Here is a 26,421-nt window from a genome sequence, read left to right as displayed (position 1 = left end):
TTTAAGTCTGAATTTGGCAATAAGGAGTTCATGATCTGAGCCACAGTCAGCTCCCAGTCTTCTTTTTGCTGACTGTATAGAGCTTCTCCATCTTTGGCTGCAAAAAAATATAATCAATCTGATTTCGGTGTTGACCATCTGGTGATGTCCATGTGTAGAGTCTTCTCTTGTGTTGTTGGATGAGGGTGTTTGCTATGACCAGTGCATTCTCTTGGCAAAACTCTATTAGCCTTTGCCCTGCTTCATTCTGTACTCCAAGGCCAAATTATGTCTACCTTGCTTTTAAGGTCACATTCTTTTTACTGTAATACACTATCACACATCCTTTAAAGCCATAAAGGATGTCACAGGAGACAAAGTAGAGACAGAAACAAAGCCACATATCACAGGCAACCCGGCTGCTAGGCATGTTCAGGAAAGAGGGACAATAGCTAAGAAGCAGAGTCCAGCAATGCCAGTGGATTTTCTGTGAATAACTAATTCCTTCTGAAGGCATATACTCAATGCTGGTTGCATATACTCCAATCCTGGAGCCCACAGTGGGCTGCTGCCCTGCCTCTCCTGGACCTTAATCCTTGTGTTCTTTTTGGGTGAGTTACCCAGTGAGTGGGGTGAAGACAAGCTGGGTGCTTCCACAATTGAAGGTGCCCAGGCTTGGCCAGTCCACCCACTCAGCTCAGGTCGAAGAGCATTCAAGTGTGACCCTTCAACCCCATCTGCAGGGTGTATCCAACTGCCTACTCTTTTGATCACAAGTTCTTTTGTCCTTAGAAAGTTTTCACTGCAGAATTAACTTCTAGTGTGGATATTGGACTATGAGATGGTAAGAGATACTTTTGTAAGAGATCACTAATATCCAGATCCAAAACTGAAATGCTTTGGTCCAGAAGAGAGGGGTGTATCTTTAAAATAAATGCAACACACCATATTAAGAAATGGGTCATCTTGTTAGCTTAACTATGTGCAACCCTGTCACTCCTAAAAATTGCTCAATTAGGAGTAGGGGGACCTTGTGAAGCTAACCAAAAGTATTTCCAGTTGTTTACAGGCATAGCCCTGTTTCTACATACATCGGTTGGTTGGTTGCAAAGAAAAACTGAGCCTCAAAAGCCTTTCCTGGCTCTCATTTCTTAGATCTCCTGCTAGACTTCCAAAGCCTCTCAGGTTATGTACATTGCCCGAGTACTCGGTGGAACTTGGACTCCTGAGTTGAATGTCCCCATAGCTAGAGTTAGTGGCCCCAGAATTTAAACCTTTGTTACAGATGCTGTGTTGAACTAAGCTCAGGCAGCTACCACCAATGTGTGGGATGCTGTATAGATAAACCAGATAATATCCTTGTCCTCAAAGACGTGAATGATGTCTCTTCTGTGGGTCTATGCGGTCACCCCCCTGTTCCCACAGAAGAGTAAAGATAATTTCCAGACGAGGTCATGATTTCCGGTCAGCCTGAAAAATAAGTTTAGTTAGACACAAGCTGCTCTCAGGAGGGCTTTGGGATGGAGGATTCTTTGACCAGTGGCTTTGCCACAGCCACAGAGCTCACCCACTCACTGGGCTGCCGGTCCTCGGACAAACAATGGTGCATTTCACTGCATTGTCTCTGGTTTCCTGAACATGCTGGAATTCTCTGCTCAGTGACTTGCTCACATCAGACCAACACAATGCCCCGTCTAGCCTGGCAGTCTCAAGCAAGACAGGATTACACCTCTGCAGCACCATGGAGAAGGGGGAGAAGGAAATGGCAACCCACTCCAGTAGTCTTGCCTGGAAAATTCCATGGACAGAGGAACCTGGCGGCTACAGTTCATGGGGTTGCAGAGTCGGCCACGACTGAGCACGTCAGCACAGCACCACCAGCCTGGCTCTTTCCATCAAACCCTTGGCTTGAAGGGGAACTGAAAATTAATTTAATTTAAACAGCATGAGCTGAAAGATTTCAGCAAGATGCTGAAACATTTAACCTCTGGTTTTAAGTGGCTCTATGGGTCAGCTCACGTGAACACAACAAGTAGCCCATTTGGGGCCAATTCCATCTCCCCAAGATTTATAATCTGGTTCAACTCAGCAGGGCATCAACAGTCCAAAGAGGGAGAAGCCTGCTCTTAGAAAGGTAGCTTTCTTTCCAAGCTCTCACCTCTGCCATTTCTTGTTTACTATCTGTTATCTCTGAAAGGCAGTAAACTCCAGAAAATCAAGAACTTGGTCAGTATCTAATTCATGTTTTATCCCCAGTAGATTTTTGACATGATGTGCTTAGAATATGGTACTTTGGGCATTTTAGGCCAACTCGGTATTTTTTGTTGAGTTCAGTTGTTGAGCATTTAGAAAGCCACAGACAGACATTGTCTTTCCAGAAGTTTACACGATAGACTGGCATTTGTCGCCTGTGTTCACGTGTACCAGCTACGTCACCATACACAAATATTCACGGTGCTCTGTGATACAGACATACTGCCAGCTATGAGCAGGAGGGACATGCAGGATGGGGGCCCTGCCTTTCCTATCAGGCGGGGCAGCATCAGCTCTCCCCTTCCCTTTTTATTGTTTCCTGCTATTTTCCTCTGATTTCAGTCTGGCACACTGGAGGTGTTCTGGAGAAAGGCTGTAGACCAGGCGCTCTACAAACGTGACCTTCATTCTGTAGCAGCAACAGCACTTGCTAGAAATGCTCTGGTCCCCACCCAGACCCACTGAATCAGACTCTGAGGCTGGGCCCAGCAATCTGCGTTTTAAGAAACCCTTCCTTCACTGGGCTTCCCTGATAGCTCCCTCACTGGGCTTCCATGATAGCTCAGTTGCTAAAGAATCTGCCTGCTATGCAGGAGACCCTGGTTCGATTCCTAGGTTGGGGAAGATCCCTGGAGAAGGGATAGGCTACCCATTCCAGTATTCTGGCCTGGAGAATTCCATGGACTATATAATCAGACACGACTGAGTGCCTTTCACTTTTTTTTTTTAATTTTTTTATTATTTTTTTACTTTACAATATTGTATTGGTTTTGCCATACATCAACATGCATCTGCCACGGGTGTACACGTGTTCCCCATCCTGAACCCCCATACCATCCCTCTGGGTCACTTTTCATTTTCAGAGGATTCTGGTAAGAGTTTGAGAACCACCCATGTAGATGCTTGTCAGAGAGGGTGGAGGAGTGAGAATATCGGACCCTGCCAGAGATGATCCTTCTGAGACTGTCGTTGTTGGGGCTTTAGGGAAACACCAGGAAAGAATTTTCTTGCTGTCACTCTCTTTGTGAAAGTCCACAGGGTTACACCTTGAGCATCCACAGCCTCCCACCCCTTGCCACCTCAGCTGGCCTCCTGCTACCCGGGATGGCCTCACTCTCAGCTGAGCAGCAGGAATCAGGGCTGCCCGCAGAGTGGGAATCAGAACCGTGTCCTTAATCAGAAGTGTGTCAGGAACCCCAGGGCTTGGGGCTGCATTCAGGAAGGAGGGACAGAACTGGCTGCTTACTTCCCAACTGACCTGAGGCTCTCCTGGGGACTGAACCCCTCAGAGCTCCCGCCTGGAACCAGCACCCTCTGCTGCAGAAAGGGAATCTCTCCCAGGCCTCTGTCAACCCTCCCCAGAGCACGTCTTCACCTCGAGGCTAGGAGAGGCCCCGGTTCAAGTGCAGAGACACCCCAGAGAGAATGCTCCCAGCCTAGTTTGGGACCTGGGACCTGCACCCTCATGTCTCGACAAGACAAGAAGATCTGAGCTCCATGAAGGAGCTCCATGAAGTTGATTCAGTTGGCTGCAGGCTGTAACCCCCTTCAGTACATCACCAGGTCGTGGTTCCCAAACTTGGCTGCATATTGGAATCACCTGGGGATCTTTAAAAACTACTGCTCCCACTCCCAGCCCCAGATGTTCTGATTTAATTGGCATAGGGTGTGACCTGGCCACCGGGGTGTTTAAATTCCCCCAGGTGATTCTAATGTGCACACAAGTTTGGGAGCCAATGAACAAGTTCTCTTGAGACCAAGCCCAGCTCATATTCTAATGTTTAGGGAGCAACATAGGCTTAAAGATGGAAGGTAGAACCGGGTTTCAAGGACAAGAAAAAAAAAAAAAGGTATTTCAATCATCAGACAGACTCCAGACTTAGCAAACAGCTGGCGAAGAAAGGAGGGGGGAGAGGTAGGGATGGGGGGTTGCTGGTGAGCGTTGGATTCACTGGTGGAGATGATGTCAGACATTCCTCTGCGATGTTAGAACTGGGGAAACACATGAAAATAACCATGGCTGTGAAAATGGAACTTTCTGTGAAATGGCATATTCTTGGAAGGAGAGGGGGAAAAGGTGGGGGTCGGTGGGGGGGTGCCGAGCCAGAGAGAATATAGGAGGGAGATTCACTCCCAGACCTCTGGAGAATGGAAGAAGGAACAAGATGTGAAAAGCTGTGCAGAGGAGAAGATGGTTGGAGTCCGCACGAGGAATGGGGACAGAGGCCAACTGCTGACCCAGAAGGAGCGGAAGCAACAAAAGAAAAGATAAGCCAGGAGGGAGAGAAGGAATCTACTGCTAAGAAAAGAAACACCCAGTGTTTGACCCAAACCCACCCAGGCAGATGGAGTGCTTCCGGGGAGCAGGCTGAGGGTGCAGCTCCCCGCCCCCAACAGCCCCTCGGGGGAGGGGAGAAGACAGGAGACAGCCAGCGCATCCCTTCCCCTTTCTCCTCCATTCCCGGCGCTGCAGGGTTCGCAGATGAAGGCGCCCTGGGCCTGACACTGGGAAGCCAGATCCTTCCCCTTCCAAGTTTCTGTGAGGGAGTGAGGGCCGAGCCCCAAGGAGCCCAGGCCTCTGGCTCCTGTGGATCTTGAGGGGAGCAACTCCACACCCAAAGCCACGCGCCAGCCCCTGATTCTTAGATCTCACCCTAATGGCTTCCCCCGGGGCTAGCCATCCAAATATTGAGTCACCAACAGAAAAAAGCCTCACAGACCAAACCTAGAAGAATGACACAGGCTCTTCTATTGCTGGATGAAAGATTTCACACCTACTTTGTGCAAAATCAGGAGACTTCTCGTGACTGGGTGTGACTGTAACCCCCATGAATGTGACGAGCCTCCCACAAAGTAAAGATACCGGCTGCGTCACGTGACGCGGCCCCTGTGACGCCGCAGGCGGGTCCCCTCTCGGCTCCTGCGCTGACTCTGGACGAGCGGGCACGGAGACCCCCGGCACCACCTGCCGGGTTAGCGCTCCCTCCCATCAGAGAGCGTCGCCATGTGTGCGGTTCAGGCTCAAGGGACCGTCTAGGGGAAACCAACGTCAAATCAAGTGTTCCGGATGCTGGCTGTTGTCCACCGGCCGCTGTGCCTCCTCCGTGGGCACCGTGGGCTCTGTGCCCCCTCCCGCCCTCCGAATGTCTCACGAGCTGTTCGGAGGGGCTGCGGGCGCCGCATGACAGCACTCTGGGTCGCAGCTGGGAGCTGCCTCCAGCACTTCAGAGTTTCCAGTCAGTGGTTTCCTGTGGGAGAGCAGGCCGGGCCTCCGCTCTCGCTTCCTGGCAGGCCTCCCCCTCTCTCTGCTCGGCCTCCCGTCCATCCTGACCACTGGCCTGGCCTCCCTAGAGGAACAAAAAGTAGACTGGCTTCCTCAGAGTCAGAGATACAGCATGCCTGGGAGCTGAAGCTAGCCACTGGCCCTTAGTTTTTAGGGGACAGGAGTGAAGTGGGGGGCACCCTGGGACCGCAGAGTCTAGAGCCTGTTTCCTGAGAGCTGCAGTGGGTAGGACAATCTGTTCTGCAAGAACGCAGCAGCCCAGTGGGGGTCCTCCTCTGTCCCAAGGATGCCACGTGGAGGGCAGGGGCCCCTCCATAGCAGAAGTGGCCACTGTGAGACGGAGGAATCCGCATGGGGCAACGGTTTTTAGGGAGGGCAGGGTCCACTGCTGGCTGAGAAGGCTGGACCTGGGGGCCGCAGGAGCCTGTTCCAGGGGCTGCTGGGAGGTTCAGAGGCCCTTCTGTGTGACAGCTGAGCTGTCTGTGGCAGCACGCATGTCAGCACACCAGTCCACCTGCTCGGAGCTGGGCTCTGCTCACGCTCTCTCAGGGACACACAGATGTCCTCCAAGGATAGTCAGCCTAGAGAGGGAAACACATGAAGTGTGAGCAACTCAGGCACCAGATGCCGTGTGTGCCGAGACACAGGTACAGAGGAAGACAGGGAGGAAAGGATAGGCAAGCCGGGGGGTTCTTCTAGGAGGTTGGTCTGGGGTAGGGCCTTAAGGGAAGGGGAGAATTCAACCAGGTAGTGACTGGGGAGGGTCACCTGTCAGGGAATTCCAAAGAGAGGAATGGCCTGAGCAAAAGCAGCGAAGGTGCCCGGGGGTCAGTGTGGCCTCACGCGTTGAAGTCTTGTTCTGCCCAGGGAGGAATAAAACCGGTGGGTCAATAATTTCCGACGTCTCCGACACACTACTTTGATGCTGGGACTGGTTGTGAGTAATCCCGAATGGTTCCCTGAACTTGGACAGCTCTATCTCAAGAGAGTCATACTTGGGGGAGTTCCCTAGGAGGGAAGAGTTAGGTGTCAACCTGCACAAAATGAGTCTGCCTTTCATTGGATGTCCCAAACATCGCTGTCCTCCAGAAACCAGGAGACACCTCAGGGTCCTCTGATCATGGGTCCAGTGGCCCTGGGGAGCAGGAATTCCACATCACTCCTAACAAGAGCTCTGAAGGTCTGGAAGGTCCTCAGCGGCCCTTCAGCTTTCCCCTTGGAAAGCCAGCATCAACACCTTTCATGAAGCTCGCATTTATTGGCCCTCATGAGACCTGCTCCTCCTAGCCATGCCAGCCAGACAAGGGGTAGACACAGTCAAGTCATGTGCTCAGGATAAACAGATGAACTGGACCAGTCACAGGGGTTGAAGAAAGAGACCCGGGGATGGCAAACTGTGGATACGCAAGCTCAGACAGCTGGTTGACCATGCTGCCACCATGCTGGACCACATGCAGGATGACTGAGCCCAGAGAAGCAGAAGTAAGGGAGCTCTCTGAGGGCCTCCAAGGGATGGAGAGGATTGGCAGTTCCTGAACTTTCTGTCCCAGCCCCTGAGAAGATCATGATCTGTTCTTAATTGCTCGGTTGTGTCCGACTCTTTGGGACACCATGGACTGTACCCCACCAGGCTCCTCATCCATGGGATTCTCCAGGCAAGAATACTGGAGTGGGTTGCCATGCCCTCCTCCAGAGGATCTTCCCAACCCAGGGATCGAACCCAGGTCTCTCACATTGCAGGCAGATTCTTTACCAGGGAAGGCCATGAAGATCATGATACCTCCCTGAATGTCTAAAGGACTACCCTTTGCATCCATTACATCCTTACAAACAAGTGACTTTTATTTGAGCTAGCCTGAGTAGATTTCTGCTTGCTATAATCAAAAGATCCTGAGACAAAAGAACATTACCCTCCCACCTCTCCTTGCCTCTGGGCTCAGGCAGGAAAAGTCAGCTTATCACGGAGGCTGGAGGGTGGAGCTGGGGTTCTTTTGAGGGCAGCAGGCAGACCTCCCATCTTTCCAACCCCAGCTTTGACTCTCCAAACCCGAACTGAAGCTGCTATGCGGCTGGGAATTTCACCAGAGTTTTCCGGCCCATTCCTGGCACCTGCTGCTCTTGGCTGCACTTTAACTCCCCCAGGCACTGCCAGATTTTCCTTGGTGCTCCCAGGCCAGGCAATCTCCTCCAGAGAGAGAGAGAGCTCAGCTGAGGTCACACGGAAAATAACCCATGAGCGGGGCCCTGCCCCGAGCTGCTTCAGATGACTTCCTTTTGTTCTCTCGCTTTATCTCTCTCTCTCTCTCACATGAAACTGGCCTGTTTTACCAGGTCAAATTGCATTCTTCTAAACACAGGAGTGCTGTGCAGTGAAAGTTTGATACAAGTTCTTTGCACCTAATCACTCTGGGAAAGCTTTCAAAGCAGAGAACTGCAGGGGTACTGTGCCATGATATCTTTATAACTGCTTGCTGGCTTTCAGATTACAAATTCTTCCAATGGGAAAATTCATAATACAGATGAACCATGCTTTACACCATAACACATTCCTGAAGAGTCACAAACAAATCTGCTCACTCATATTCTGCCTTATTCCAGAAAAAAATAACCCCACAGCATGAACCAAGATGGCAAATTAGAGAGAAAGGAAAACAAACATCAAAAATATAAAAAAGAACCAGGAGAGAGGCGAAGACAACATGGTCACCCACAAATCTTACTTGCTTTCTATAGGTTAAGACACAATAGGGCTGTACACTTCCCAGCAGCTAATGTGGAAAGAGAAGCGTGATTAGTTACACAAAGAGTCACATATAAACTGAATTTTGGCAAACAGAATCACATTTCAAATATATTAGCAGAGGTTGCTATTGAAAAACTTTTTAAGAGGCATCTGGTTTAGGGTTTTAGTTTCTGTTTGTTTGTTTTTGTTTACTCAGCAGCACTTTATCTTGGGAACTGACCCTTCCTGATGTGGTGTGATTCAGGTGAGTTGTCAATCATAGAATCCCACCTTGTCATGGAGGTAGGCTTAGGACCCAAGCTCACTAATCATACCCTCTACTGGAAATTCACATCTTGAGTAGAGAAACATGGGGGCTGTATATGGTTAAAGCAGAGGCTCCTGTGAGGGTTAGAGGAGGAAATGGCAACCCACTCCAGTGTTCTTGCCTGGAAAATCCCATGGACAGAGGGGCCTGGCCGGCTACAGTTCATGGGGTCACAAAGAGTTGGACATGACTGAGCGCTCACATTTGCACACACACACACACACACACACACACACATACATGCCTGTGAGGGTATCTTCAAAGGATGATTCACAATGTCCTGCCACCCCTGAGCCCCAGTGCTGGCCTTGTTCTGTCCCTGCCATTCTGGATTTCCCTTGAGTATGTTAATTTCCTAATATCCTTCCAATAAATTCCTTTTAGCTGAAGCAAACAAATATCTATTCCTATTGCTTATAACCAAGGACTCCAAAAGATATTATACCAGTAAGTTTATATGGACTATGAGAATGCTCTCAGAAAGTAAATATTAGGGGTTTCAAGATGGCAGAGCAAGGGGACATGGGGCTTACCACCTCCCACAAACATCAAAAATGCATCTATATGAGGAACAATTCTCATGGAAAACTGTAAATTGGCAGAAGAACTGTACAGCCAAGGCTGTACGAAAGATTCCTGTGTGATTGGGTAGGATGGGAAGAAAAGCATCAGGTCAGGACCTGTGTCCCTAGGAAGAGACTAAGAGGGAAAGGAAGATCACAGAGGCAGATGCTCACCGTGGGGAGTAAGACGGTTAAACCGCAGACTCGCTATCCCAGTCCTGGGGTCCTTTGCATAGTAAACAAGCACTCTGATCTGCTTGGAAAACCACTGGGACAGATAGAAAGGATAGAAAAGCCTACACATCACTTGTAAGGATTGTATGGGTGCTGGCTTATCCCCAGACAGGTCAGAGAGAAGTCTACCCACTGGCAGCCACCTTGCCATGTTCCCCAGTTCGAGCTGAGCAAATACCCTGGACCCATTCACTCCATGCCACAGCTTGGCATGGGGTGTAGCATGGTCAGGACTTAAGAAAAGACTCAATCTAGGGACTCAGAGGTGACCCAGGACCGTGGAGTGTTGTCTAGGTGGCGCGGCAGTGGATACTGTTGGCACTTACTCCAACAGGGCCACAGAAGCAGCCAAGACTTCTGAAGGCAGTGTAGTGACTTCAATTCCCATAACCACAATGCAGCCATCCCCAGTGCCAGCCAAGGGAATGCTCTGGCCCTGCCCACTCCATCCCACAAATTTGCACTAGATCTGGTACCACCTCAACAGGGGGAAAGATGCAACCTTGGGCTATGCCTGAGCAAAGAGACTTCTGTAAGCACATGAGCCCCACTTTCTTCAGCACGCCCCTCCTTTGGAGCCAAGGTCCCAGTACCAAGAGGAGGAAAGACACACACTTAAAGGGAGCAGAGCCAGCCAGACCCTGACCCTCAGGGCTTCCACTCCAGCAACTTAAGAGCAGATCCCACTGAGCAGAAAGTCCCACCTCACACCCTGTGCAGGCTCCAGCTCCTCCCAGGTGACAGTGGCCAGCACAGTCTGGGGGAAAGATGTTCCTGCATCCCTATCAAATCCAGCCTTCCCACCAGAAGCACGGGGCACACAGCCTACATAGGGCTGCTCCCATATAAAACTCTCTCAAGACCACAATAGATAACTGTTTCATGTAAGTACAGAGAGACAGAGACACTGAAGAAAAATGAAAAGCCAGAGGAACTCCTCTCAAAGAGCAAGAGAAAAACCCTGAAAAATAACAAAACAGAGACAATCAATCTACCAGACAGTGAATTTTAAAAGTTGGTAATAAATATGCTAACTGAAGTAAGAAAGAGAATCATCCAAGCACAGATTATTTTAACAAGGAACTATAAACTATAAAGAAGACCCAATCAAAAAGAGACAAATCAATTTCTGAGACAAAAAGCAATCCAAAAGCAATGAATAGAAGACTAGATGACACTGAAAATGCACAAGCGATCTGAAAGGCAGAATGATGGAAATTACCCAAGCAGAACAGCAGATAGAAAGACAAGTGAAACACACACACACACACACACACACACACAAAAGCTTCATAAGAGATCTATGGGATAATATAAAATGTGCCAACATTCACATTATAGGGGTTCCAGACGGAGAAGAGAGAAAGAAGGATATTGAAAATGTATTGAAAGAAATTATGACTGAAGCCTTCCCAAACCTGAAGAAGGAAACAGATATCCAGGTATAGGAAACACAGAGGGTCTCAAACAAGATGAACCCAAACAGACGTACACCAAACATAGTATGACCAATGTGGCAAAATTAAGGAAGACGTTTAAAGTCAGCAAGAGGAAAACAAAGTACCATTTACAAGGGAGTCCCCGTCAGTTAGCAGCTGATTTCTCTGCAGAAATTTTGCAGGCCAGAAGGAAGTAGCATGATATATACAAAATCTTGAAAGGGAAAAACCTGCAACATAGGATACTCAGCCCAGAAAGATTATCACTCAGAATAGTTGGGAGAGGTAAAGATTTCTCAGATAAGCAAAAGCTAAAAGGATTCAGGAATACTAAACCTACCCTAAGAGAAATATTAAAGGGTCTTCACTAAATAGAAAAAAAGCAAGAATCTTTGGGAAAGGGAAAATCAGGATAGGAAGGGCAAATATATAAACAGATGGAGGATCATTTAAGCCTGTAGGTAAATTTTAAAAATTATCAAAGTAATTATAACTATAGGAATGAAGGTGTAAAATAGGGCATATAAATCACAAAATGTGGGGAAGGGGAGTATAAAAACATAGATGTTTTAGAATGTGTTTGACTTGTGTATGATTATCAATTTAAATCAAGTAGATATAGTTATGGGTCAATATACTTGAACTCCAGGGTAACCACAAATCAAAAACATACAATAGATTCACAAAAAAAAAAAAAAAAAAGAAAGAAAGGAACTTAAATGTACTACAAAACAAAACCATTAGACCACAATGGGAAAAACAAAAAAAATGAACAAAGAACAACAAAAACATCTGAAAAACAAGGAATAAAATGGTAATAAGTATATATCTATCGATAATTAAATGTCATGGACTAAATGCTCTAATAAAAAGGTAAAGGGTGGTTGATTGGATAAAAAACAAGACCCTTCAATAGCTGCCTATAAGAGACTCATTTTAGGGTAAAAGATATAGAGAGAGAGACTTAAAGTGAGGATGTTGTGAAGAGCAATATTGCATAGGAACCTGGAATGTTAGGTCCATCAGATCAGATCAGATCAGTCGCTCAGTCATGTCCGACTCTTTGCAACCCCATGAATCGCAGCATGCCAGGCCTCCCTGTCCATCACCAACTCCTGGAGTTCACTCAGACTCACGTCCATCGAGTCAGTGATACCATCCAGCCATCTCATCCTCTGTCGTCCCCTTCTCCTGTCCCCAATCCCTCCCAGCATCAGAGTCTTTTCCAATGAGTAAACTCTTCACATGAGGTGGCCCAAGTACTGGTGTTTCAGCTTTAGCATCATTCCTTCCAAAGAAATCCCAGGGCTGATCTTCAGAATGGACTGGTTGGATCTCCTTCCAGTCCAAGGGACTCTCAAGAGTCTTCTCCAACACCACAGTTCAAAAGCATCAATTCTTCGGTGCTCAGCTTTCTTCACAGTCCAACTCTCACATCCATACATGACCACAGGAAAAACCATAGCTTTGACTAGACGAACCTTTGTTGACAAAGTAATGTCTCTGCTTTTGAATATGCTATCTAGGTTGGTCATAATTTTCCTTCCAAGGAGTAAGCGTCTTTTAATTTCATGGCTGCAGTCACCATCTGTAGTGATTTTGGAGCCCAGAAAAATAAAGTCTGACACTGTTTCCACTGTTTCCCCATCTATTTCCCATGAAGTGGTGGGACCGGATGCCATGATCTTCATTTTCTGAATGTTGAGCTTTAAGCCAACTTTTTCACTCTCCACTTTCACTTTGATCAAGAGGCTTTTTAGTTCCTCTCCACTTTCTGCCATAAGAGTGGTGTCATCTGCATATCTGAGGTTATTTATATTTCTCCCGGCAATCTTGATTCCAGCTTGTGTTTCTTCCAGTCCAGCGTTTCTCATGAGGTACTCTGCATATAAGTTAAATAAACAGGGTGACAATATACAGCCTTGACGAACTCCTTTTCTTATTTGGAACCAGTCTGTTGTTCCATGTCCAGTTCTAACTGTTGCTTCCTGACCTGCATACAAATTTCTCAAGAGGCAGATCAGGTCCATGAATCAAGGTAAATTGGATGTGGTCAAATAGGAGATGGCAAGAGTGAACATTGACATTTTAGGAATCAGTGAACTAAAATGAACTAGAATGGGTGTTTAATTCAGATGACCATTATATCTACTACTGTGGGCAAGAATCCCTTAGAAGAAATGGAGTAGCCATCATAGTCAACAAAAGTCTGAAATGCAGTGCTTGGGTGCAATCTCAAAAATGACAGAATGATCTCTGTTCATTTCCAAGGCAAACCATTCAATATCACAGTAATTCAAGTCTATACCCCAACCACTAATGCCGAAGAAGCTGAAGTTGAACAGTTCTATGAAGACCTACAAGAACTTCTAGAACTAACAACCCCCAAAAAAGATGTCCTTTTCATCATAGGGGACTGGAATGCAAAAGTAGAAAGTCAAGAAACACCTGGAGTAACAGGCAAGTTTGGCCTTGGAGTACAAAATGAAGCAGGGCAAAGGCTAACAGAGTTTTGCCAAGAGCATGCACTGGTCATAGCAAACACCCTCTTCCAACAACACAAGAGTCGATTCTACACATGGACATCAACAGATAATCATTACCAAAATCAAATTGATTATATTCTTTGCAGCCAAAGATGGAGAGGCTCTATACAGTCAGCAAAAATAAGACCAGGAGCTAACTGCGGCTCAGATCATGAACTCCTTATTGCAAAATTCAGACTTAAATTGAAGAAAGTCAGGAAAACCATTAGAGCATTCAGGTATGATCTAAATCAAATCCCTTACGATTAAACAGTGGAAGCGACAAATAGATTCAAGGGATTAGATCTGATAAACAGAGTGCCTGAAAAACTGTGGACAGAGGTTCATGACATTATGCAGGAGGTGACGATCAAAAACATCCCCAAGAAAAAGAAATGCAAAAAGGCAAAATGGTTGTCTGAGGAGGCCTTACCAATAGCTGAGAAAAGAAGAGAAGAGAGCAGCATTTTTCTTTTCTTACATAAAGAAAGCTGAGCACCAAAGAACTGATGCTTTTGAACTGTGGTGTTGGAGAAGACTCTTGAGAGTCCCTTGGACTGCAAGGAGATTCAACCAGTCAGACCAAAAGGAAATCAGTCCTGAATATTCATTGGAAAGACTGATGCTGAAGCTGAAGCTCCAATATTTTGGCCACCTGAGGTGAAGAACTGACTCCTTAGAAAAGACACTGATGCTGGGAAATATTGAAGGCAGGAGGAGAAGGGGATGACAGAGGATGAGATGGTTGGATGGTATCACCTATTTGACGGATATGAGTTTGAGCAAGCTGCGGGAGTTGGTGATGGACGGGGAAGCCTGGCATCCTGCAGTCCATGAGAGTGCAAAGAGTCGGACACAACTGAGTGACTGAACTGAACTGAAAGTGAGGATATGGAAAAGGATATTTCATCCATTGGCAATGCCATAAAGTAGAATGACAGAATGAAATATTGTCTTTGTAGTAATGTTGATTGACTTAGAGAATATTATGCCTAGTGAAGTAAGTCTGAAAAAGACAAACGCAATATAATATAAATTATATGTGTATCAAAAAGGTAATAGAACTGAATTTATGTGCAAAAGGGAAACAGACTCACATAGAAAACAAACTTGTGGTTACCAAAGGGAGAGGGAAAGGGAGAAGGACAAATCAGGGGTTAACAGATACAAACGACTATGCATAAAATAAATAAACAATGAGGATACACTCTCTAGCACAAAGAATTATACTCATTATCTCGTAACAACCTACAATGGAACATAATCTGCAAAAATTCTGAATCACTATGCTGTACACCTAAAACTAACAAACACGGTAAATCAACCATACTTCAGTTAAAAATAAAAAAGAAAATATTATCCTGAGTTGCCTTCTCTGAAAATGACAATCCAAGGCCTTTTATTGTTGTCCATTTGTGATTTCACAAGAGTGGACAGAGGGGAGATTGAGAAAGTCAGCAGTTAGTGGAGGAGGTAGGGAGGATGTTCCTGGTGCTATGGGTGTGCATAGGCAGCCAGGGGAAGCTCTATGATCAAGAGGGCAGAGGTCCTCACCAACCTACTCAGGATCAAGCCTTCAGAGACTCACCTTCACTCAGTAGAGCTCCAGATAGCCATATTTCTTGTTAGCTGTATAACTTGTTGAGAAACAGGGCATAATTCTGTGTCTCTTGGTTAAAAATAAGGAAAGCAATCCATCATTGTCACTGAGGCTTGACAATGTGGGATGAGCTGGACATGTCCTGGGCTCAGGGATGACCACCAGGTGAAGACTGGTGGTTCCAGAAGGATCCTCCCTAAGGGTGTCCAGAAGTCTGCCCTCCTTGAGTTTTCACTTCCCTGAACTTCAGCACAGCCACATTCATGCCACATGGTCTGTTGAGCATTGTACTAAGAGTCTGTGGGCAGGACAGCCTTAAGAAAAATAATTCCTTGAATGTACACTGCAGGGAAGCTTGTGACTCTGATCAGGTTCCTGTTTGTGAAGTCACTAATTTGACTTTGAATTTTGTGCAGCAAAAATGAATTCATCGTTCATTTACTTACTCATTTGGCAGATCCCTAGTGAATAAGCATTATGAGCCAGACTCTCTGTTTAGTGCAGTGGAGAGTCCCAGATGAATAGGAAATAGCCTCTGCCTTCCAGGAGAGGGACACGTCACTGAGTAGATTATACCTCTTCACAGATGGATGCAATGAAAGGCAAGGAGATGAGAGCCTTGAAGATGAAGAGCACAGTGATTGGCCACTGGAAGTTGACAACAGCCAATTGAGAGGATCATAGAAGCTGATCTTACAACTACACAAGAAGTTCCCCAAGAACTCAACGTTGACCATTCTACAGTTGTTTGGCATTTGAAGCAGATTATAAAGGTGAAAAAGATCAGTAAGTAGGTGTCTCATGCTGCTGCTGCTGCTAAGTCACTTCAGTCGTGTCCAACTTTGTGTGACCCCATAGACGGCAACCCACCAGGCTCCTCTGTCCCCGGGATTCTCCAGGCAAGAACACTTGAGTGGGTTGCCATTTCCTTCTCCAATGCAGGAAAGTGAAAAGTGAAAGTGAGGTCGCTCAGTCGTGTCCAACTCTTAGCAACCCCATGGACTGCAGCCTACCAGGCTCCTCTGCCCATGGGATTCTCCAGGCAAGAGTGCTGGAGTGGGGTGCCTCATGAGCTGACTAGAAATCAAAAATCTTGTCTTTTTGAAATGTCTTGTCTCATTCTATGCAACAACAATGAACCATTTCTCAATTGGATTGTGACACAGGAGAAAAAGTGGGTTGTATACAACAACCGGTGACAACCAGCTCAATGGTTGGACCGAGAAGAAGCTCCAAAACACTTCCCAAAGTTAAACCTGCACCAAAAAAAAGTGTCATGGTCAGTGTTTGGTGTTTCCTGTCTGATCCACTACAGCTTTCTGGAGTCCCGGGGAAACCATTATGTCTGAGAAGTATGCTCAGCAATCGATGAGATGAGATGAAAACTGCAACGCCTTGCAGTCAGTATCGGTTAACAGAACAGGCCTAATTCTTCTCCAGGACAATGCCCAACCGCATGTCGCACAACCAACACTTCAAAAGTTGAATGAATCGGGCTACAGAGCTTTGCCCCGCAGTATTCACCTGACCTCTTGCCAACTACCACTTCTTCAAGCCTCTCTACAACTTGTTGCAGGGAAAATGCTCCCACAACCAGCAGGAGGCAAAGAATGCTTTCCAAGAGTTTGTCAAATCCCGAAGCACAGATTTTTATGCTACAGGAACAAACAAACTTGTTTCTCGTTGGCAAAAATGTGTTGATTGTAATCGATGCTATTTTTGATTAATAAAGCTGTGTTTGAGCCTAGTTATAATGATTTAAAATTCATGGTCTGAAACTGCAATTACTTTTTCACCAAGCTAATAGGAGGAAGGAACCTGAGAAGTATTATAGGAAGTGAAAGTGAGAGTTTCCAGGAGACACTACATCTCTCACTGCAAAGGAGGGGCCAGACTGCACTCTGTGTTCACCAGGGAGGTATCCTGGAACTGGGTAAAGACTTAAACTCTTCACCCACCTTAAGTCTATTAAAAAAAAAAAAAAAAAAAGCTGAGTTGGATTTTTTAAAGAGAATGAAGAGAATTCCCTTGGAAAGAGCTTTTCCGAGGTCTGCCCTTCCTCCTGGAGCAGGGAGTGCCTGCATTTCCCCTTAAGGCTTAGGAAAGAGCACTTGAAATGGACCAGTTGGGACACTTAATCTGTGTTCCTTGTAGTTCGGGGGTCACAGTGGACCAGTGCCTGACTCCCACCTGGGAGACCTAGAGAGGAAAGATGGGCTAGCTAGCTACTACTTTTCAGGAAAGCAAAGATTACTTAGTTGGAGGCCAACCTGCACTCCCAGGCTTGGTCAGAATAAATAACAAGTGAAAAATTTCTATGGATTAGATGTGGCTATACATAGGGTCATCTTAAATTTGATCTAGGTGGCCATTTTAGAGGGACAGAGGTTTCAGCAGTATGCCACCGGAAGGATCACTAGAATCCTAGGGGTTGGGGAAGGGGTGGACAACCAGCCAGAATAAAGATGCTTCAACTCCTTATGAAGAGAAGACAACAAGACATCCCTATCAAAGGAGGAGGAGACTCTTCAAAGGACCCACAAAAGTGCCTGAGAGAGAGAGAGAATTTTAAATGCCTCCCAAGAGAGCTGGACCACCATGACTTTACCAGCCAAGTCATAACTTCCCTGCCCTGTTTGTTCCCCTCTCCTTCTCCTGTTCAACTCTGGACCAGTTAGCCACCTGGGGGAATTGATGACCCCCTCCCCAAGAGCAGGATTCTGGTCTCCAACAGACTGAAGCAGCTACCTGAAGTGGAGTCCAACGTGTTGATTAAAACTGAATCTGCGTTTGTTTATTTAAGGTGACCATAGGACTTTTTATTACCTAAGAGTTCCCAGAGAAGTCAAAGGACCTGCCCAGCTTTTCATACGGAAGCAAGAAAAGACAAGGCTCTCCACCACCACCCCCGCCGAATACAGGGATATTCGTCCCCCCAAATGCAGGGGTACTGGTAGGAAAAATAAAGGTGCTTGATGACTACAGTCCTGAAGCACCCTGTTCAACTTGACAGTTACAAGGACATTATCAAAGTAAGATTCATCTGTCAGTGTGGGCATGATAGATCTGTGGGAGAGAAGCCAATAGAACTGGTATGGGGCATTTGCAATATGCACCTTGGGGTGAGGCTGGAGGAGGCAGAGGAAGGAGTAGGGAAAATACGGAAAATACTAAGCACCAAGGTCACAGCATCAGCATGCAGTTTTCTTGCCAAAAAAAGTTGAACCTGGACCTAATCAAGCCTTCAGATCTAACGTCCAGTTTAAAGGAAAAAGAAGGGAGAGAGGAATAAATTAAATGATAGCTGAAGGAAGCAATCAGATAAGGCCAGAAAGTGATGTTCTGCAAAAACCCAACATGATTTTTCTCAGCAAATCAAGGCATGAAAGAAAGAGGACAGAACAGGAAGAAACTATTCTAGACTAAAAGATCTCACTGGAGTTTAGTTAATAGTAATATAGCGATATTGGTTTTCTAGTTTTGACAAATACCTTGATTACATAAGATTTAATATTAGGGGAAACTGAAGAATAGTTGGGAACTCTCTGTACTAACTTTGCAACTTTTTCGTAACTCTTAAATTATTCTAAAATGTAAAATTTATGAAAGAGAGAATTAAGATGTAAAACCATAAACTCAAAGTGTAGACATTGATTCAGTTCAGTTCAGTCACTCAGTTGTGTCTGACTCTTTGTGACCCCATGAAATGCAGCACACCAAGCCTCCCTGTCCATCACCAATCCCAGAGTTCACCCAAACCCATGTCCATCGAGTCAGTGATGCCATCCAGCCATCTCATCCTCTGTCGTCCCTTTCTCCTCCTGCCCTCAATCTTTTCCAGCATCAGGGCCTTTTCCAATGAGCCATCTCTTCGCATCAGGTGGCGAAAGTATTGGAGCCTCCGCTTCAACATCAGTCCTTCCAATGAACGCCCAGGACTGATCTTCTTTAGGATGGACTGATTGGATCTCCTTGCAGGCCAAGAGACTCTCAAGAGTCTTTTACAACACCACAGCTCAAAAGCATCAATTCTTCGGCGCTCAGCTTTCTTCACAGTCCAAATCTCACATCCATACATGACGACTGGAAAAACCATAGCCTTGACTAGATGAACCTTTGTTGACAAAGTAATGTCTCTGCTTTTTAAATATGCTGTCTAGGTTGGTCATAACTTTCCTTCCAAGGAGCAAGTGTCTTTTAATTCCATGGCTGCAATCACCATCTGCAGTGATTTTGGAGCCCCCAAAAAATTAGCCAGCCACTGTTTCCCCATCTATTTGCCATGAAGTGATAGGACCAGATGCCATGATATTAGTTTTCTGAATGTTGAGCTTTAAACCAACTTTTTCACTCTCTTCTTTCACTTTCTTCAAGAGACTTTTTAGTTCTTCTTCACTTTCTGCCATAAGGGTGGTATCATCTGCATATCTGAGATTATTGATATTCCTCCCTACAATCTTGATTCCAGTTTGTGCTTCATCCAGCCCAATGTTTCTCATAATGTACTCTGCATATAAGTTAAATAAGCAGGGTGACAATATACAGCCTTGATGTACTCCTTTTCCTATTTGGAATCAGTCTGTTGTTCTATGTCCAGTTCTAACTGTTGCTTCCTGACCTGCATACAGGTTTCTCAAGAGGCAGGTCAGGTGGTCTGGTATTCCCATTTCTTTTAGAACTTTCCAGTTTATTGTGATCCACACAGTCAAAGGCTTTGGCATAGTCAATAAAGCAGAAATAGATGTTTTTCTGGAACTCTCTTGCTTTTTCCATGATCCAGCGGATGTTGGCAATTTGATCTCTGGTTCCTCTGCCTTTTCTAAAACCAGCTTGAACATCTGAAAGTTCATGGTTCACATATTGCTGAAGCCTGGCTTGGAGAATTTTGAGCATTACTTTACTAGCATGTAAGATGAGTGCAATTGTGCGGGAGTTTGAGCATTCTTTGGCATTGCCTTTCTTTGGGATTGGAATGAAAACTGACCTTTTCCAGTCCTGTGGCCACTGCTGAGTTTTCCAAATTTGCTGGTATATTGAGTACAGCACTTTCACAGCATCATCTTTCAGAATTTGAAATAGCTCAACTGGAATTCCATCACCTCCACTAGCTTTGTTTCTAGTGATGCTTCCTAAGGCCCACTTGACTTCACATTCCAGTATATCTGGCTCTAGGTAAGTGATCACACCATCATGATTATCTGGGTTGTGAAAATCTTTTTTGTACAGCTCTTCTGTGTATTCTTGCCACCTCTTCTTAATATCTTCTGCTTCTGTTAGGTCCATACCATTTCTGTCCTTTATTGAGCCCATCTTTGCATGAAATGTTCCCTTGGTATCTCTAATTTTCTTGAAGAGATCTTTAGTCTTTCCCATTCTATTGTTTTCCTCTATTTCTTTGCCTATCACTGAGGAAAGCTTTCTTATCTCTCTTTGCTATTCTTTGGAACTCTGCATTCAAATGGGTATATCTTTCCTTTTTCCCTTGCTTTTCACTTTCCTTCTTTTCACAGCTATTTGTAAGGCCTCCTCAGATAGCTGTTTTGCTTTTCTTCATTTCTTTTTCTTGGGGATGGTCTTGATCCCTGTCTCCTGTACAATGTCACGAGCCTCCATCCATAGTTCATCAGGCACTCTGTCTATCAGATCTAGTCCCTTAAATCTATTTCTCACTTCCACTGTATAGTCATAAGGGATTTGATTTAGGTCATACCTGAATGGTCTAGTTGTTTTCCCCACTTTCTTCATTTTAAGTCTGAGTTTGGCAATAAGGAGTTCCTGATCTGAGCCACAGTCAGCTCCTGGTCTTCTTTTTGCTGCCTCTATAGAGCTTCTCCATCTTTGGCTACAAAGAATATAATCAATCTGATTTCGGTGTTGACCATCTGGTGATGTCCATGTGTAGAGTCTTCTCTTGTGTTGTTGGAAGAGGGTGTTTGCTATGACCAGTGTGTTCTCTTGGCAGAACTCTATTAGCCTTTTGCCCTGCTTCATTCCATACTCCAAGGCCAAATTTGCCTGTTACTCCAGGTGTTTCTTGACTTCCTACTTTTGCATTCCGGTCCCCTATAATGAAAAGGACATCTTTTTTGGGTGTTAGTTCTAGAAGTTCTTGTAGGTCTTCATAGAACTGTTCAACTTCAGCTTCTTCAGCATTATTGGTCGGGGCATAGACTTGGATCACCATGATATTGAATGGTTTGCCTTGGAAATGAACAGGGATCATTCTGTTGTTTTTGAGATTGCACCCAAGTACTGCATTTTGGACTCTTTTGTTGACTATGATGGCTACTCCATTTTTTCTAAGGGATTCCTACCCAGAGTAGTAGATTATAATGGCCATCTGAGTTAAATTCACCCATTCCAGTCCATCTTAGTTCACTGATTCCTAGAATGTCGATGTTCACTCTTGCCATCTCCTGTTTGACTGCTTCCAATTTGCCTTGATTCATAGACCTAACATTCCAGGTTCCTATGCAATATTGCTCTTTATAGCATCAAACCTTGCTTCTATCACCAGTCCCATCCACAACTGGGTGTTGTTTTTGCTTTGGCTCCATCCCTTCATTCTTTCTGGAGTTATTTCTCCACTGATTTCCAGTAGCATATTGGGCACCTACCGACCTAGGAAGTTCATCTTTCAGTGTCCTATCTTTTTGCCTTTTCATACTATTCCTGGGCTTCTCAAGGCAAGAATACTGAAGTGGTTTGCCATTCCCTTCTCCAGTGGACCACATTCTGTCAGACCTCTCCACCATGACCCGTCTGTCTTGGGTGGCCCCACAGGGCATGGCTTAGTTTCATTGAGTTAGACAGGCTGTTTTCCATGTGAGCAGATTGTAGTTTCTGTGATTGTAGTTTCAGTCTGTCTGCCCTCTGATGCCCTCTCTCAGAGCCTACCGTCTTACTTGGGTTTCTCTTACCTTGGACGTGGGATGTCTCTTCACGGCCGCTCCAGCAAAGCCCAGCCGCTGCTCCTCGCCTTGGACGTGGGGTAGCTCCGCTCCGGCACTGCCGCAGCCGCTGCTCTTGCGACGTTGAGTGATCTGATTCAAAGGTCCAAATGTACAAGACATTGCTGACACAACCGGGGAAATTGAATGAGAGTTGGTTTTACTAATTTTAAGAAATCATTGTTATCCTTGTTACATTGAGGTTATGTAGGAAAATGTCCTTCTTTCGAAATAGGCCTACTGAAGTAAGTTTGGGTAAAATGTTATGATGTCTTTGAAATATTTTAGGCAATTTTTTTTTAAGTTGAAGCAAATATAATGAAATATTGATAATTATTATATTCTTGATGTTGGGGCTATGGGGGTTCATTATACTTTTCTATGTATTTTTCTGGCTGAAAATTGTCAGTCACAATAAAAGCACAATAAAGTCACAATAAAAGCACAATAAAGTCACAATAAAAGCTATTGTGTGCTAGTTTTGCCTTGTGCTTTGGGTGTTATTTCATTATGTCCCCAAACAGCCAATCAAAGACAGACCCATTACTGAGGGCTCAGAGAAGTTCAGTGTTTTCCCCAAGATCACACAGCCAGAACAAGGCAGAGCAGATATTTGTCCACAAAAACCCACTGTCTCCATAAAATGCCTCAGGTGGAAGGAAAGTATCTCGGAGCGGCGGCAAAGTTAAGAAAGGAGCCTTAAACTGATATCCCAGAGACCAGGAGACCATCAGGGAAGTCGAGAGGAGAAGCTGGCTCAAGAAATTTAAATGAGGACTTTGGCTAGTGATTTCCACTTGCTTTTGCTTGCACTGCCCTGTTCTAATCTTCCATGAATCTATCCTCCTTATAGGCTGTGTGTACTCTTTTCTGAGGTCGTATGAATGCCAAGTTGCAGAATCAGAACTCAGACCACGGTCTTGGAGACAGTTTCCTCCAGCAGACATCCCGATTCCCTTGGTGTTTTGTTGTTATTGTTTAGTCTCTAAGTTGTGTCCAAGTCTTTGTGATCCCAAGGACTGTAGCCTGCCAGGCTCCTCCGTCCATGGGATTTCCCAGGCCAGAATCCTGGAAAGGCTTGCCATCTCCTTCTCGAGGGAACCTCCCCACCCCAGGGATCAAATTCGCATCTCCTGGATTGAAAGGCGGATTCTTTACCACTTATCCACCAGGGAAGCCCTCCCTTCGTGATAGCACGAAACAGGGCTGCAGGCCATCACCCGGTTATGTCCAGGCGTGTGAGCACATCACGTGGCCACAGAATACATGTGCTCGTTGCCTGGGGGCTGGGTTGGCTGTGGGCACCTTGGCAGCCACACACGGAGCCTGGAGGTTCACTGCTCTAGGCTGATGCTGCTGAGAGCGGCTGCTGCAGGGCGTTGGCTAGTCCCGTCCTCTGCTGTCAGCCTCTAGCGGTCTGCATGCTCAGTCCTGCCATCTTCTGCTTCTGTCCAAATGTCCCCATATAGCAGAGACTTTATCTGACCTTCCTACACAAGAAGCCACTCCCTCTCTTCCTCCTGTGTTTCTCTATATTCTTTCTCTGCTTTATTTTTATTGCCACCCATCATAACACACATCAATACATTCCTTTTCTCTCCTCCACTTCATATAAGATTCCTGAGCTCAGGGACTTTGTCTTGGTCACTGAGGCTCCCCAGTGGGGGCTCCATGAATATTTGTTGAATGGATACATGTAAACATGAACAGATGAATGGAAAAATAATGTATAGATTGTTAGTCATTATTTTTCTCCACTTTTGAAAATGATACTGTTGGAAAATACTTTAATAGGAAAACAAAAGTAAATCTATTTTCCCATCAGTATCAAGCAATTAAAATGCCCCAGGTTAATAATTCAAAAAGCCACACATGTATCCACGTGTTCATTACAGCTCTATTTGCAATAGCCACGACATGGAAACAACCTAGATGTCCACTGACAGATGAATGGATAAAGAAGTTGTGGTACATATATACAACAGAGGATTACTAAGCCATAAAAAGGAATGAATGTGAGTCAGTTGACCTGAAGTGGATCAACTTAGTGCCTATTATACAGAGAGAAGTAAGTCAGAGAAAAACAAATATCGTATATTAATGCATATATATGGAATCTAGAAAAATGGTACTGATGAACCTATTTGCAGGGCAGGAATAGAGATGCAGACAGAGAACAGACTTGTGGAAACAGTGAGGGTAGGGAGTAGAGGGTGTGGGACAAATTGAGACATATGTTACCACATGCAAAATAGATAGCTAGTGGAAAGCTGCTGTCAACCTCGTGCTCTGTGACAACCTAGAGGGGTGGGCGGGGGGCGGGCTGGGTGGAAGGGAGGTCCAAAGGGCGGGAACATATGTATACCTACAGCGGGTTCATGCTGTTGAATGGTGGAAACCAGCACGACGTTGTAAAGTGATTATCCTCCAATTAAAAATAAATTAAAAAAAAATGCCCCAGGTTAGGTGATGGGTTACAAAGCTCAGAGAAGACTTGGCAAATCTGGGAGCTGGAAGATCCCCCTTCATTTAACAGGTGAGGGAAAGGCCAGGAGGGTCGGTACCTACCTGGCTGTTTGTCTGCCTCTTCTACTTTCTGAAAAACTCATTCTCTAATTCTTCATGTTTCTGAAACTCAGTCCCGTGATGAGAAAGCTGCTTGGAGAAGTCCTGGATGTGCTCAGGGCAAGTGTTTCCGACCACCCAGCGTCAGGCCTGAGGTCCCCCCTTCCGCTGCTTCCTCCTTCCAGCATGTGGGAGGTACCTGGGGAGCAGAGCCTCACCTGGCCTGAGTGGGCATTTCGGCCCTGGGGCAAGTAGATCGCCCAGACAGGCTGCAGCTGGCATCCCTGGGGCTGCTTCTCAGGGCCCCTGGCGCTCCCAGCAGGGGGAGCTCCCTGCCGACTGAGAGGGGCTGGGAGGAGCTCAGAGGAGCCAGAGCAGGAAAACTGGTGCTCAGGTGAGGAGCCACATGAGTGACGCGTGGGAGCCTGATCCCAGAGTCACCGAGGAGGTGGGCAGCTGCCTTCTTACCTGCTGACCAGCCCTGTCCGGGGCCCGAGGATCCAGGCCGTGGACGCTTACTCCTTTGGCGTAGGCGATACAGCAGCCTAGTCCTTGCTCTGCCGCTCCTGCCTCTAGGCTCCTCAGCCCAGGTTCTGGCTTTTCAGGGGACACGGCTCATGTCCTAGGACCCCTACACCTGCACGTTTGAGCCAGGCCTCCCAGGACGAATTATTTTCCATAGCAGCTGGGGCCCTTCCTGGTCCCTGCCCACATCCTACTGATCCCCATTGCTTGTTCCTAAGGCTTATCCCTGAAGGCCAGTCTGCCCTGGAAACTTGAAGTCTGAGACCTTCCTTTGTCGACATGGCAGGGCAGCCCAACCCTCAGGAGGTTGATGCAGAGACCTGAGGAGTGGGCAGATTGGGAGGTCCTGGCATCATCTGGATAGAGCAAAGTGCCTAGGCTGTGGTTCAGGCACAGAGAGGAGAGGGGCACACAACCAGCACGAGCCTCTGGGCCGCCCAGCAGTGAGGTCCGCCGAGGGCTGAGTGTGCCCTAGGTGACAAGCCCTCGTCTGGGAGTCTGGTGTACGTGTGTGCACACTCAGTCGTGTCTGATTCTTGTGACCCCATGGACTGTAGCCCGCCAGGCTCCTCTGTCCATGGGATTTTCTAGGCAAGAGTACTGGAGTGGGGTGCCATTTCCTTCTCCAGGGCCTCTTCCTGACCCAGGGATCAAACCTGCGTCTCCTACATCTCCTGCATTGGCAGGCAGATTCTTTATCACTGAGCCACCTGGGAAGTCTGGCAATGTATCACTTTACAGAGATGGATGGGTGTGTGTGCGGGGGCCGGGGCGGGAGGCGTGGATGGCTGGCTGGATAGACAGATGGCTGGATAGATAGATGAACATTTCTATAAGATGTGAGCTCCCACCAGCTGCTCTCCCGGTGGCTTACCCCATTCCCTCAGAGCAGCCCGACCTGGGGCTCATGCTGAGTCTGCTATGGTTTCCAACTGGGGCCTGACAGAAGGGCCCAAGTCTAGGGAGGCAATGCTTCTCTCTCCTCTAGCAGGGCAAGGCCTCTGGACGTGGGCAACTCTACCCCCATTATCGTCCGTCAAAGTCTTTTTGAACCCCGGATATACCAGCTTGTAAGCCCTGCTGCTGCCTCCAAGCCTGATAGGCACTAGCATCTGTTCCAGAGAATTTGACCCAAACAGCCCCAAGACAAAGTGAAGTCATTTGGATTTTCATTATTTAGAATAGTCTAAGTGGAGGAAGCTGCCAGCGGGGTGGGGGTGGAAGCCACCCACTGTGCAGAGAAGTATAAGCTACAGGATGACTGCGGGCGGGAGGGGGGGTGGTGGGAGGGGCGGGGGGGAGGGGTGTGTGCCTGTGCACAAGGACTCGGCAGGCAGTGCTGCTCCCTCTATGGGGGTGGAGGTAGAGATGGTGCAGTGTGGGGACAGTGTGGTGACCTGTCTTCCCACATCACTCTTGGGTTCTGCCTACCACCCACAACCTCAGGAGAAAGAT

At 46.5% G+C, this 26,421-nt stretch overlaps 2 long non-coding RNA genes across 2 annotated transcripts; one reads left to right on the top strand and one right to left on the bottom strand.

Annotated features, from left to right (window-relative positions):
- Window positions 1–676: 676 nt before the first annotated feature.
- On the top strand, window positions 677–16,796 carry LOC129656600 (uncharacterized). The gene is made up of 3 exons (XR_008716418.1): window positions 677–4,082; window positions 15,513–15,712; window positions 16,242–16,796. It is a non-coding gene; the product is annotated as an uncharacterized LOC129656600 (long non-coding RNA).
- On the bottom strand, window positions 5,264–24,852 carry LOC129656599 (uncharacterized). Its single transcript, XR_008716417.1, has 3 exons — window positions 24,445–24,852; window positions 21,847–21,969; window positions 5,264–6,096 (listed from the first exon to the last, which is right to left on the bottom strand). It is a non-coding gene; the product is annotated as an uncharacterized LOC129656599 (long non-coding RNA).
- Window positions 24,853–26,421: the final 1,569 nt, after the last annotated feature.

Source organism: Bubalus kerabau, chromosome 6 (genome assembly GCF_029407905.1).
Source record: "Bubalus kerabau isolate K-KA32 ecotype Philippines breed swamp buffalo chromosome 6, PCC_UOA_SB_1v2, whole genome shotgun sequence".
Lineage (NCBI taxonomy): Eukaryota > Metazoa > Chordata > Mammalia > Artiodactyla > Bovidae > Bubalus > Bubalus kerabau.
Note: the sequence above shows the minus strand (reverse complement) of the source record. Positions and strands in the feature narration are given on the sequence as shown.